This window comes from Arachis stenosperma, chromosome 9 (genome assembly GCF_014773155.1).
Source record: "Arachis stenosperma cultivar V10309 chromosome 9, arast.V10309.gnm1.PFL2, whole genome shotgun sequence".
NCBI lineage: Eukaryota > Viridiplantae > Streptophyta > Magnoliopsida > Fabales > Fabaceae > Arachis > Arachis stenosperma.
The window spans coordinates 48,388,158-48,402,071 of NC_080385.1; the positions used below are offsets into that span (position 1 = coordinate 48,388,158).

The window sequence follows — 13,914 nt, forward strand, 5'->3', positions numbered from 1 at the left end:
TTGCAATTCCCCGGCAACGTCGCCATTTTGAAGAACTGAAGATTGATGGTTTAGAAGTTATAGTAAACTCTCGTTGTAAGTATAGTTACTAAACCAAGCAATCAACCTTTCTTACAAACGTTTTGGTTGTCACAAGTAACAAACCCCTTAAAAATTGATAACTGAAGTATTTAAACCTCGGGTCGTCTTCTCAAGAAATTGCAGGGAGGTATGTTCTTATTATTGGTTAGAAGTCTCGTAAATTGGGGGTTTTAAAAGTAAGGAAGAAGTATGTTGAATGATAAGAAAGAATAAAATAGCAATAATAAACTCTTGGCAAGGTATAAGAATTGGAAGTCCTATCCTAGTTATCCTTATCAATTGTGATGAGAATTGGATTTTTCTCCCACTTTGTTAACCTCTAACTATGAAGGTAAGTTAAGTGAATGAATTAATTCGAATCCTCAAGTCCCAGTCTTTCCTTGGGAAAAGTTAGAGTTATTGGATCTCGAATTAATTCTTGAAGAATCCCAATTTTCAGTCAACACCTCGAGTTTGATAACTCAAGCGTCACCAATTATTTAACCCAAGCCAAAAGGAAAAATTCTAAATTAAATTAAAAGCATTCATGTAAATAAAGCAATAATAAATCTGACACATATCAAATTACGTCTAAACATAAATTCAAGTCATAACATGGAAAGGTTCATAAGCCAATTGGGCAACATAATTCAAATACAAATAAAAGTATTAGAGTAAATAAAAGTAGAAATAAATATTGAAGGAACATAGAACCTGGAATGGAGATGAATTGAACTAAACTAATAGAAATCCTAAAATCCTAAATCCTAAGAGAGAGGAGAGAACCTCTCTCTCTAAAAACTACATCTAAAACCTAAAATTGAATTATGAAAAGCCTGTTGAGTCTCTGCATGTTCCCTGACTTTAATCTGTGTTTCTGGGCCAAAAACTGGGTTAAAATGCGGCCCAGAATCTCTGCCAGCGACTTTTGTAATTCTGCAGATCGCGCACGTCACGCGTCTGCGTCGTCTAAGCGATCGCGTCACTCAGCGTTTTTCGTACCACGCGTGCGCGTCGTCCACGCATTCGCGTCGTTCGTGCAGCTTCCAATCCGCGCGGTCGCGTCAGGCATGCGAACGCGTCACTCTGATTTCTTCCATTTCGCGCGGTCGCGTGAGCCATGCGACCGCGTGACTTCTTGCTGGTCATCTTCTCAATTCCTTGTGTTCCTTCCATTTTTGCACGCTTCCTCTTCATTCTCTAAGCCATTCCTGCCCTATGAAGCCTGAAACACTTAACACACAGATCAAAGCATCAAATGATAATAAGAGAGGATTAAGATTAGCTAAATTAAGACCAAAGAAGCATGTTTTCAATCATAGAACTAAACTAGGAAGGAATTGTAAAATCATGCAAATCCTATGAATAAATGGGTGAAAAGCTTGATAAAACCACTCAATTAAATACAATATAAACCATGAAATAGTGGTTTATCAATTCTGCCTCTATCGACTTTGTAAAATAATCAATACTGACTATGAGGTATTTCACATGTCCAGGTGCTTAAGACAATGGTTTGAGTAGATCTAGACCGCATTTTGCGATTGGCCATGGTGAGATGATGCTGATAAGCTCTTCTGGTGGTGCCACATAGAAATTGGCATATTTTTGGTAGCGCTGACATCTTTTAACAAAGTTGGCTGCTTCCTTTTGTAAGATCAGTCAGTAAAAGCCTACTCGCAAGACTTTCTTAGCTAGTGATCTAGCTCCCAAGTGATTTTTATAAATTATACTATGGACTTCTTCTAAGACTTCTTCTGTCAACAAGGTTGGAACACACTTTAGTAAGGGTGGAGACTCCTCTTCTATAGAGTACATTATGAACCAAAGTATAGTTTTGTGCGTCCCTTGTGAGTCTCCTCACCTTTTTTTCCTTTTCAAGGAGGACATCGAATTTAAGGTATTAGATAATAGGAGTCATCCAACCCAAATTCAGGTTTGTGACTGTCAACACGTCTGATCTGTCGACTTCTTTGATCATTGATGGGGTGGTGGAGGGTTTCCTAAATTAGACATTTATTGTTGCTACTTGGCTTGGTGTTGGCCAATTTAGAGAGAGCATCAACTTGACTATTTAATTTTTGAGTTATGAGCCAAACCACTGCTTCCTAGAATTAAGCTAATTGTTCTAGTGTTTCTTCTAAGTACTTCTTCATGTTGGGATATTTGGCTTGGTAAGTTCCCTTTATCTGAGAAGTTATTACCTGAGAGTTGCTAAACACTATGATTTTTGCTACCCTGGCATTTTTGGCTAGCCTCAAACCAACAAGCAAGACTTCATATTCTGCTTGGTTTGTTGGAAGCTAGAAACTCAAATTTTAGTGAGAGCTCTATCTGAGTTCTTTCTTCATTTTCAAGTATAATTCTTGCTCTACTTCTAGCTTTATTTGACGATCTATCTACATATAGATGCTAGGCTGTAGAGTCCCCTTGAACTCCTGTCTATTCGGTCAGAAAGTCTGCCAAATATTTTAATTTGATTGCTGTATGAGTTTCGTATTTGAGGTCGAACTCGGACAATTCTACAGCCCATTATAGCATTTGACCCGCGATATTCGTCTTTTGGAGGATATACTTCATGGGTTAGTTGGTTCGGATTTTTATGCTATGAGCTTGAAAATAAGTGATAAGTGAATATCTTATACACTTTTTCATTGCATTTTCTTAGCATTTGAATTATATTTTAGTTATATTTTTCTGCTAGCTTTATTTGTTCGGAGACGAAGAAAGGATAGCAGATGCTGTCAAATCCTGACCTCTGTGCATTCCAATGAGTATATCTTTAGCTACAGAGATCCAATTGATACAGTCTCAATGGCGTTGGAAAGCTAACTTCCAGAGATTTCCACCAATATATAATAGTCTATACTTATTTTCCAGAATAATTGCCAAAACTGGCATTGAAAGTCCACATATGGAGTTCAACGCCCAAGAAGGACCAGCTTCCAACGTTGAACGCCCAAGACTGGCGTTCAACGCCCAAAGAGGAGTAAGCATGATGAATGAGATTTGCTCGATGGTCTAGAATTCCTCTCATAGAAATAAGGACTTCGTTGTAAGCATAGTTCTAAACCAACAAACAATTCCCACATAAAAAATTTGAGTTGTCACAAGAACAAATCCCAAATAAGAATTAACTGAAGTATTTCAACTCCGGGTCGTCTCACAAGGAATTGCAATGAAATGCTCAATTATTGGCTATGAAGATGCAAGGGGGTTTGATTTTATAATTTTGACAAGAAAAGTAAATAACATGAAAGTAAATGAACAATGAACTAACAAAAGAAATAGAAAAGTACTCTTGGCTAGGAATAGGTAATTGAGATCACCATCCTTGTCTACAAATCAAATATTGATAATTATGAGGAACCAAGCTCATTAAGTCTACCTCCAAAAGCTTTAAGTATGTATAATCTACTCCTAGGCTTGAGGTACGTCAAATGGCTTGATCAACATCAACCCATAAGGTCTAACCTCACTACTAATTAACCTAGAAGTAGGCTAGTGTCATTGGCTATCAAGTTGATCACCAATGGTTCTCAAATCACCAATTCATTGAGACCCAATGACTCAAGGTCACTCAATTCCCTTAGCCTAGGCCAAGAGTATAGGAAACTACTCAACAACTAGTGAAAGCATTTTAACAAACACCTAGAGTGCAAGAAAAATAAACATCACAAAATGCAAGAATTAGTGAAACCCATGACTAACATAAACAAGAAATCAACAATAGAAATCAAGATGAACATGAAAAGGACATATAAACATAAAATTGCATTAAAGAAAATTAAGATTCAACAATGGTTCATCAACATAAAAGAGAGCAAAGTAAGAAATTAACAAGAGAAACTAAGAAGATTGAGACAATAGAACACTAAAATATAATGAGAACTAAAATCAAAACAAGAACTGAAAGAGAAATTTGAGTGTGATTAACCTAACTTTACCCTAATTGCTATCCTAAATCTAGAGAGAGGAGATAGCCTCTCTCTCTCTAGAATTCTACCTTAAAACATGATGAAAACTAAACTATGACTACTTGGTTCATTCCCCCTTCAATCCTTGGGTTCAATAGCATCAGAAATGAGTTGGATTGGTCCCAAAATGAGCTAGAAATTGCCCCCAACGAGTTGCCCAAAATGGACCCACGCTGCTCCATCGGCGCGCACACGTACAGTGCATGTGCGCATCTCTAGACGTCAAGAAACTATGACAAATTTTATATCATTTTGAAGCCCTAGATGTTAGCTTTCCAACGCAACTGAAACCGCCTAATTTGGACCTCTGTAGCTCAAGTTATGGTCGTTTGAGTGCCAGGAGGTCAGACTTGACAACTTTACGGTTCCTTCATTTCTTCATGAGTTCTCCCACTTTGCATGCTTTTCTCCTCACTTCTTCCATCCAATACTTGTCTTATGAACCTGAAATCACTCAAAAAATATATCAAGGCATTGAATGGAATTAAAGTGAGTTAAATTTAGCTATTTTAAGGCCTAAAAAGCATATTTTCACACTTAAGCACAAATCTAGGGAGAATTACAAAACCATGCTATTTCATTGAATAAATGTGAGAAAAGGTGATAAAATCTCCCAAAATAAGCACAAGATAAACCACAAAATTGGGGTTTATCAAATCTCCCCACACTTAAACCAAGCATGTCCTCATGCTAAGAATAAAGAAGGACAAGAAAATGGGTATGAATATTTATTCAATGCAAATAAACTATATGCACCTATCTATATAAATGCAACTAAATGCAAAATGATTCTACCTACTTGGTTAAATTAAATCAATCTCCAAGAACACATATGAACAAGTAGGGCTAAGAGCATATGATCATTCATGAATCCTACTAATTTGAATATCAAAATAAAGCACAAATAGACTTGCAAGAAGAAAAGCTCATGAAAGCCGGGAACAAGGAATTGAGCATCGAACCCTCACCGGAAGTGTATCCACTCTTGTGTATAGGGTCGATCACTCAATTCTCTTCTAATCATGCTTTCCAAGATTTGTTTTTCATCTAACCATCAATAATTATTCAATGCATGCATACATTCATCATGAGGACTTATTCATAGGTTGTAATGGGGCTAGGGTCAAGGTAGGATGCATATGGTCAAGTGAGCTTGAAATTTGAATCTTTAATTAACCTAAGCTCTCACCTAACACATATAACAACCTATACAATTCTAATACACAACCTAGCTACCCATGATTCCCACTTTTTCACATACTCATGTATTCTCTTTAATTCACATTCCATACGCATTGATTTTTATTGAACTTTACTTTGGGACATTTTTGTCCCCTTTTATTTCTTTTTCTGTTTTTTTCTTTTTCTATATATATATAATTTTTTTTCTTTATCAATTTTTTTTCACACATTTTTTTTGTTTTTTCAAAAGTATATACAAACATATCAATGCATATAGTCTTACATATAGTGCATGAATATGTACCAAATTCCCAATATTTTCAAAAAAAATATAAAAGTTACACTTTTACCTCAACCAATGTCCCAAGTTTCCCATACCCAAATGATACACACCCTCACTAGTCTAAGCTAATCAAAGATCCAAATTAAGGACATTTATTGTTTTTCACTTAGGGGTAGTGATGTGATACAATTAAGAACAAAAGGGATTAAATAGGCTCAAATTCGGCTAACAATGGTTGATGAAATGTAGGCTATTTGGGTAAGAGAGCTAAATGAAATGATGGCCTGAATCATATAAATGCATATATACATGGAATAATGGACATAAAGAATCAAACAATTCAAAGATTACAATCATAGAAAAGAGAATAATGCACACAAGAATGAAAATAAGTGGTTATATGATGTAACCACACAATTTGACTCAAAACTCACATGCTTGTGGTCTTAGCTCAAAAACCATGTTCCAAAATAAATTCTTCAAGAAAGTTCAAACAATTTTTTTTTCAAATTGGTAGGGTGCCCTAAAAACAATTTCTTGGAAAAGAAATCATCACCATAACCAAGTAGTCCTAACATAAAAAGAAATGATAGAATATATACAAATTATAACTAATATGCAACCTATCATGCAATGCAACAACTAACTAACAAAGACAAAAATTAAGAATTGGTGTTGAAAAAGGATGTTGTTACCCATGGAGGTCGGTCGGACGACCTCCCCACACTTAGAAATTTGCACCGTCCTCGGTGCATGCAAAGAAAAGCAATGTGATGGGTTGCTAAAATTGATGAGCTTCTTCAAAAGGTTGTGCGGGTGAACTTGTTTGTCGCCCTATTTAGAAGCCTTTCCAATCCTTTCCTTCTTGGTGGCTGGTGCACGAAATTGTGATCATCAACAATGGCGCCAAAAACTTGGTAGCGCTCTCAAACGTGAATTACACTTTGTCACAACTTCGCACACATAACCAACAAGTGCACTGGGTCGTCCAAGTAATACCTTACGTGAGTAAGGGTCGATCCCATGGAGATTGTTGGTATGAAGCAAGCTATGGTCATCTTGTAAATCTCAGTTAGGCAGATTATAATGGTTATAAATGGTTTTCGAAAATAATAATAAATAAAGCATAAAATAAAATAGAGATACTTATGTAATTCAATTGTGGGAATTTCAGATAAGTGCATAGAGATGCTAGTTCCTGTTGAATCTCTGCTTTTCTACTGCTTTCATCCAATCCTTCATACTCCTTTCCATGGCAAGCTGTATGTAGGGCATCACCGTTGTCAATGGCTAATTCCCATCCTCTCAGTGAAAAAGGTCCAAATGGTCTTGTCACAGCATGGCTAATCATCTATCGGTTCTCGATCATGTCGGAATAGAATCCATTGATTCTTTTGCGTCTGTCACTACGCCCAACAATCGCGAGTTTGAAGCTCGTCACAGTCATTCAATCCCTGAATCATACTCAGAATACCACAGACAATGTTTAGACTTTCCGGATTCTAAAGAATGGCCGCCAAAGGGTTCTAGCTTATACCACGAAGATTCTGATTAAGGAATCCAAGAGATACTCGCTCGTTTTAAGGTAGAATAGAAGTGGTTGTCAGTCACGCGTTCAAAAGTGAGAATGATGATGAGTGTCACGAATCATCACATCTATCAGGTTGAAGTACAACGAATATCTTAGAACAAGAATAAGCTGAATTGAATAGAAAATAGTAATAATTGCATTAAAACTCGAGGTACAGCAGAGCTCCACACCCTTAATCTATGGCGTGTAGAAACTCCACCGTTGAAAATACATAAGTAATGGTCCAGGCATGGCCGAATGGCCAGCCTCCACAAAAGATATATGAATTCGAAAATAGGGAAAAGGACCCCTTAGTACAATAGTAAAAGATTCTATTTATACTAAACTAGCTACTAGGGTTTACAGAAATAAGTCTAAATGTAGAAATCCACTTTCGAGACCCACTTTGGTGTGTGCTTGGACTGAGCTTGAGCTTTACACGTGCAGAGGCATCTCTTGGAGTTAAACGCCAAGTTGTAACGTGTTTTTGGCGTTTAACTCTGGTTTGTGACGTGTTTCAGGCATTTTACTCTAGAATGCAGCATGGAACTGGCGTTGAACGTCAGTTTGCGTCGTTTAATCTCGAATAAAGTATGAACTATTATATATTTCTGAAAAGCTCTGGATGTCTACTTTCCAACTCCATTGAGAGCGCACCATTTGGAGATCTGTAGCTCCAGAAAATCCATTTCAAGTTTAGGGAGGTCATAATCCAACAACATCAGCAATCCTTTGCCAGCCTGAATTAGATTTTTGCTCAGGTCCCTCAATTTCAGCCATAAAATACCTGAAATCACAGAAAAATTCACAAACTCATAGTAAAGTCCAAAAATGTGAATTTTAGCATAAAAACTAATGAAAATATCCCTAAAAGTAGCTAGATCATACTAAAAACTACCTAAAAACAATGCCAAAAAGCGTATAAATTATCCGCTCATCACAACACCAAACTTAAATTGTTGCTTGTCCCGAAGCAACTGAAAATCAAATAGGATAAAAAGAAGAAAATATACTATAAATCTCAAAATATCAATGAATATTAGTTCTAATTAGATGTGCGGGACTTGTAGCTTTTTGCTTCTGAACAGTTTTAGCATCTCACTTTATCCTTTGAAGTTTAGAATGATTGGCATCTATAGGAACTCAGAGTTTAGATAGTGTTTATTGATTCTCCTAGTTAAGTATGTTGATTCTTGAACACAGCTACTTTTATGAGTCTTGGCTGTGGCCCTAAGCACTTTGTTTTCTAGTATTACCACCGGATACATAAATGCCACAGACACATGACTGGGTGAACCTTTTCAGATTGTGACTCAGCTTTGCTAAAGTCTCCAGTTAGAGGTATCCAGAGCTCTTAAACACACTCTTTTTGCTTTGGGTCACGACTTTAACCACTCAGTCTCAAGCTTTTCACTTAGACATGCATGCCACAAGAACATGGTTAGGGACAATTTGATTTAGCCGCTTAGGCCTGGATTTTATTTCCTTGGGCCTTCCCATTCATTGATGCTCAAAGCCTTGGATCCATTTTACCCTTGCCTTTTGGTTTTAAGGGCTATTGGCTTTTTCTGCTTGCTTTTTCTTTTTCTTTTATTATTTTTTTCGCCTCTTTCTCTCTCTATTTTTCGCAAGCTTTGTTCTTCACTGCTTTTTCTTGCTTCAAGAATCAATTTTATGATTTTTCAGATTATCAATAACAGTTCTCTTGTTCATCATTCTTTCAAGGGCCAAAAATTTTAACATTCATAAACAACAAGATAAAAAAATATGTACTGTTCAAGCATTCATTCAGAAAACAAAAAGTATTATCACCACATCAATATAATTAAACTAAATTCAAGGATGAATTCGAAACTCATGTACTTCTTGTTCTTTTGTATTAGAAATATTTTTCATTTAAGAAGGGTGAAGGATTCATGGAATTATTCATAGCCTTAAGACATAGTTACTAAATACTAATGATCATGTAGTAGAGACTCAAAACATAGACAAACATAGAGCATAAAAACCGAAAAATAGAGAGATAAAAATAAGGAAGTTAAGGAATGAGTCCACCTTAGTGATGGTGGCGCCTTTTTCTTGAAGAACCAATGGTTCTCTTTGAGCTCGTCTATGTCTCTTCCTTGCCTTTGTTGCTTCATCCCTAGTGACTTTGGTGCTCCTATCCTTAGTTGCTCCCAATAATTGTGTGGAGGAAAATGTATCCCCTGAGGTATCTCTGGGATTTCTTGATGAGGGAATTCCTCATGCTCTTGTTGAGGTCCATGAGTGGGCTCTCTTGATGTACAGTCAAATGCTCTATTACTGAGCTATGGACCCTTGAGATGAATCTCTCCATCTCCCATGACTCGGAGGTGGAAGCTTTTGACTTCCCTTTCCTCTTTCTAGAGGTTTCACCGGCCTTAGGTGCCATAAATAATTATGGAAAAACAAAAAAGCTATGCTTTTACCACACCAAACTTAGAATGTTGCTCGTCCTCAAGCAAAAGAAGAAAGAATAGAAGAAGAAGAAGAAGATATGGGGAAGAGGGAGAGAGGTTTATGGTTCGGTCATGTGGGGTGGGTTTGGGTGGGAAAGATATTTTGGATGTGAGTGGTGAAGAGGTGATGGAAAAAAGAGATTGAGGTGATTGTGTGGAGAAGAGAGAAGGTGAGTTGAGGTAGGTAAGGATCCTGTGGGGTCCATAGATCCTGAGGTGTCAAGGATGAATCATCCCTGCACCAATTAGGCGTGTAAAATGCCCTCTGCATGCAATCCTGGCATTTAACGCCAGATTGATGCTTGTTTCTGGCGTTAAACGCTAGTTCTATGCTTGTTTCGGGCGTTCAACGCCAGTCTGCAGCATGTTTCTGGTGTTGAACGCCAGTTCTTCCCAGGATGTAATCCTGGCGTTTAAACGCCAGACTGCTGCTTGTTTCTGGCATTCAATGCCAGATTCATGCTCTGTTCTGGCGTTGAACGCCAGCCAGATGCTCCTTACTGACGTTTAAATGCCAGTAAGCTCTTCCTCCAAGGTGTGCTGTTTCTTCTGCTGTTTTTGATTCTGTTTTTAATTTTAGTATTTGTTTTGTGACTCCACGTGATCATGAACCTAATAAAACATAAAAGAACAATAAAAATAAAAATTGGGTTGCCTCCCAATAAGCGTTTCTTTAATGTCAATAGCTTGACAGTGAGCTCTCGTGGAGCCTCACAAATCATCAAAGCATTGTTGGGACCTCCCAACACCAAACTTAGAGTTTGAATGTGGGGGTTCAACACCAAACTTAGAGTTTGGTTGTGGCCTCCCAACACCAAACTTAGAGTTTGATTGTGGGGGCTCTGTTTGACTCTGTATTGAGAGAAGCTTTTCATGCTTCCTCTCCATGGTTGCAGAGGAAGATCCTTGAGCTTTAAACACCAAGTAGTCCCCATTCAATTGAAGGACTAGCTCTCCTTTGTCAATATCAATCACAGCTCCTGCTGTGGCTAGGAAGGGTCTTCCAAGGATGATGCATTCATCCTCTTCCTTCCTAGTGTCTAATATTATGAAATAAGCAGGGATGTAAAGGCCTTTAACCTTTACTAACACGTCCTTTACCAATCCATGAGCTTGTCTTACTGACTTGTCTGCCATCTCTAATGAGATTCTTGCAGCTTGTACCTCAAAGATCCCCAGCTTCTCTATTACAGAGAGTGGCATAAGATTTATACCTGACCCCAGGTCACACAGAGCCTTCTTAAAGGTCATGGTGCCTATGGTACAGGATATCAAGAATTTACCAGGATCTTGTTTCTTTTGAGGTAGAGTTTGCTGAACCCATGTATCTAGTTCACTAATGAGCAAGAGAGGTTCACCTTCCCAAGTCTTATTACCAAACAACTTGGCATTCAGCTTCATGATGGCTCCTAGATATTGAGCAACTTGCTCTTCAGTTACATCTTCATCCTCTTCAGAGGAAGAATAGTTTTCAGAGCTCATGAATGGTAAAAGGAGGTTCAATGGAATCTCTATGGTCTCTAGGTGAGCCTCAGATTCCTTAGGTTCCTCAGTTTGAAACTCCTTTTTGTTCAGAGGACATCCCAGGAGGTCTTCCTCACTGGGATTCACGTCCTTCTCCTCCTCTTTGGATTCGGCCATTGTGATTATGTCAATGGCCTTGCACTCTCTTTTTGGATTCTCTTCTGTATTGCTTGGGAGAGTACTAGGAGGATCTTTAGTGATTTTCTTACTCAGCTGGCCCACTTGTGCCTCCAAATTTCTAATGGAGGACCTTGTTTCACTCATGAAACTTAAAGTAGCCTTAGATAGATCAGAGACTATGTTTGCTAAGCTAGAGGGGCTCTGCTCAAAATTCTCTGTCTGTTGCTGAGAAGATGATGGAAAAGGCTTGCTATTGCTAAGCCTGTTTCTTCCACCATTATTAAAGCCTTGTTGAGGCCTTTGTTGATCCTTCCATGAGAAATTTGGATGATTTCTCCATGAGGAATTATAGGTGTTTCCATAGGATTCACCCATGTAATTCACCTCTGCCATTGTAGGGTTCTCAGGATCATAAGCTTCTTCTTAAGAAGATGCCTCTTCAGTACTATTGGATGTATTTTGCCATCCATTCAGACTTTGAGAAATCATGTTGACTTGCTGAGTCAACATTTTGTTCTGAGCCAATATGGCATTCAGAGCATCAATTTCAAGAACTCCCTTCCTCTGAGGCGTACCATTACTCACAGAATTCCTTTGAGAAGTGTACATAAATTGGTTATTTGCAACCATGTCAATGAGTTCTTGAGCTTCTGCAGGCGTTTTCTTTAGGTGAATGGATCCACCTGCAGAATGGTCCAGTGACATCTTAGAGAACTCAGATAGACCATAATAGAATATATCCAAAATGGTCCACTCTGAAAGCATGTTAGAAGGACACTTTTTAGTCATCTGCTTGTATCTTTCCCAAGCTTCATAGAGGGATTCACCATTTTTTTGTTTGAAGATCTGAACATCTACTCTAAGCTTGTTCAGCTTTTGAGGAGGAAAGAACTTAGCCAAGAAGGCCGTGACCAGCTTATCTCAGGAGTCCAGGCTATCCTTAGGTTGTGAGTCCAACCATGTTCTAGCTCTGTCTCTTACAGCATAAGGGAAAAGCATGAGCCTGTAGACTTCAGGATCTACTCCATTAGTCTTAACAGTCTCACAGATCTGCAAGATTTCAGTTAAAAACTAGTAGGGATCTTCTGATGGAAGTCCATGAAACTTACAGTTCTGTTGCACCAGAGCAACTAGTTGAGGCTTCAGCTCAAAATTATTTGCTCCAATGGAAGGGATTGAGATGCTTCTTCCGTCAAATTTGGAAGTAGGTGTAGTATAATCACCAAGCATCATCCTTGCATTATTATTTTTGGCTGCCATCTCCTCTTTCTTTTTGAAAATTTTTGTAAGCTTGTCTCTGGATTGTTGTAATTTAGCTTCTCTTAGTTTCCTCTTCAGAGTCCTTTCAGGTTCAGGATCTGCTTCAACAAGAATATTCTTATCCTTGCTCCTGCTCATATGAAAAAGAAGGAAACAGAAAATAATAATAGGGATCCTCTTTACTACAGTAAAAAGATTCCTTTATGTTAGTGGAAAAAGAAAAGAATAGAAGAAGTGAAAAGGTAAGAATCTAAACACAAGGGGGAAGAGTGGGTTCGAATTCTTGAATGGAAGAGAAGTGTTAGTAGATAAAAAAAAATAGAAGGAGATGAGAGAGACAAAATTTTTGAAATTAATTTTGAAAAAGGGTTAGTGATTTTTGAAAATTAGGAGAAGAAATAAAATTAAAAATTAAAATTTGAAACAATTAGTTAATTTAAAAGAATTTTTAAAAGAGGGGGATGATTTTTGAAAATTAGAGAGAGAATAGTAGTTAGGTGGTTTTGAAAAAGATAAGAATTAGTAAAACAAACAAAAAGTCAATTAGTTAGTTGAAAAAGATTTAAAAATCAATTTTGAAAAGATAAGAAGTTAGAAAAGATATTTTGAAATCAAATTTTTGAAAAAGATATGATTTAAAAAAAAGATATTTTGAAAAGATATGATTGAAAAAGATATTTTGGAAAAGATTTGATTTTTAAAATTAAAATTGATTACTTGACTAACAAGAAACTAAAAGATATGATTCTAGAATTTAAAGATTGAACCTTTCTTAACAAGAAAGTAACAAACTTCAAATTTTTGAATCAATCACATTAATTGTTAGTAAAATTTTCAAAATTTTGAAATAAAGATAAGAAAAATATTTTGAAAATTTTAAAAATTTTGTAAAAAAATGAAAAAGATTTGATTTTTGAAAAAGATTTTGGAAAGATAAGATTTTTAAAATTAAAAATTTGACTTGACTTATAAGAAATAGCTAAGTTTTAAAATTTTTTGACTAAGTCAACTCAAATTTTCGAAAATTATGAGAGAAAAAGGAGAAGATAGTTTTTATTTTTGAATTTTTAATGATGAGAGAGAAAAACACAAATATGACCCAAAATATAAAAATTTTGGATCAAAACACATGATGCATGCAAGAACACTATGAATGTCAAGATGAACACCAAGAACACTTTGAAGATCAAGATGAACATCAAGATTTATTTTTGAAAAATTTTCAAGAAAAGAAAAATATGCAAGACACCAAACTTAGAAATCTTCAATGCTTAGACACTATGAATGCAAAAATCCATATGAAAAACAACAAATAACAAAAAACAAGAAAATATGAAGATCAAACAAGAAGACTTATCAAGAACAACTTGAAGATCATGAAGAACACCATGCATGAGTTTTCGAAAAATGCACAAATTTTTAAAGACATGCAATTGACACCAAACTTAAAAATTGACT

At 36.6% G+C, this 13,914-nt stretch overlaps 1 non-coding gene across 1 annotated transcript; it reads left to right on the forward strand.

The window, feature by feature from the left end:
* Positions 1-11,955: 11,955 nt before the first annotated feature.
* On the forward strand, positions 11,956-12,063 carry LOC130953631 (small nucleolar RNA R71). Its single transcript, XR_009075793.1, has one exon. It is a non-coding gene; the product is annotated as a small nucleolar RNA R71 (small nucleolar RNA).
* The last annotated feature ends 1,851 nt before the right edge of the window (positions 12,064-13,914 follow it).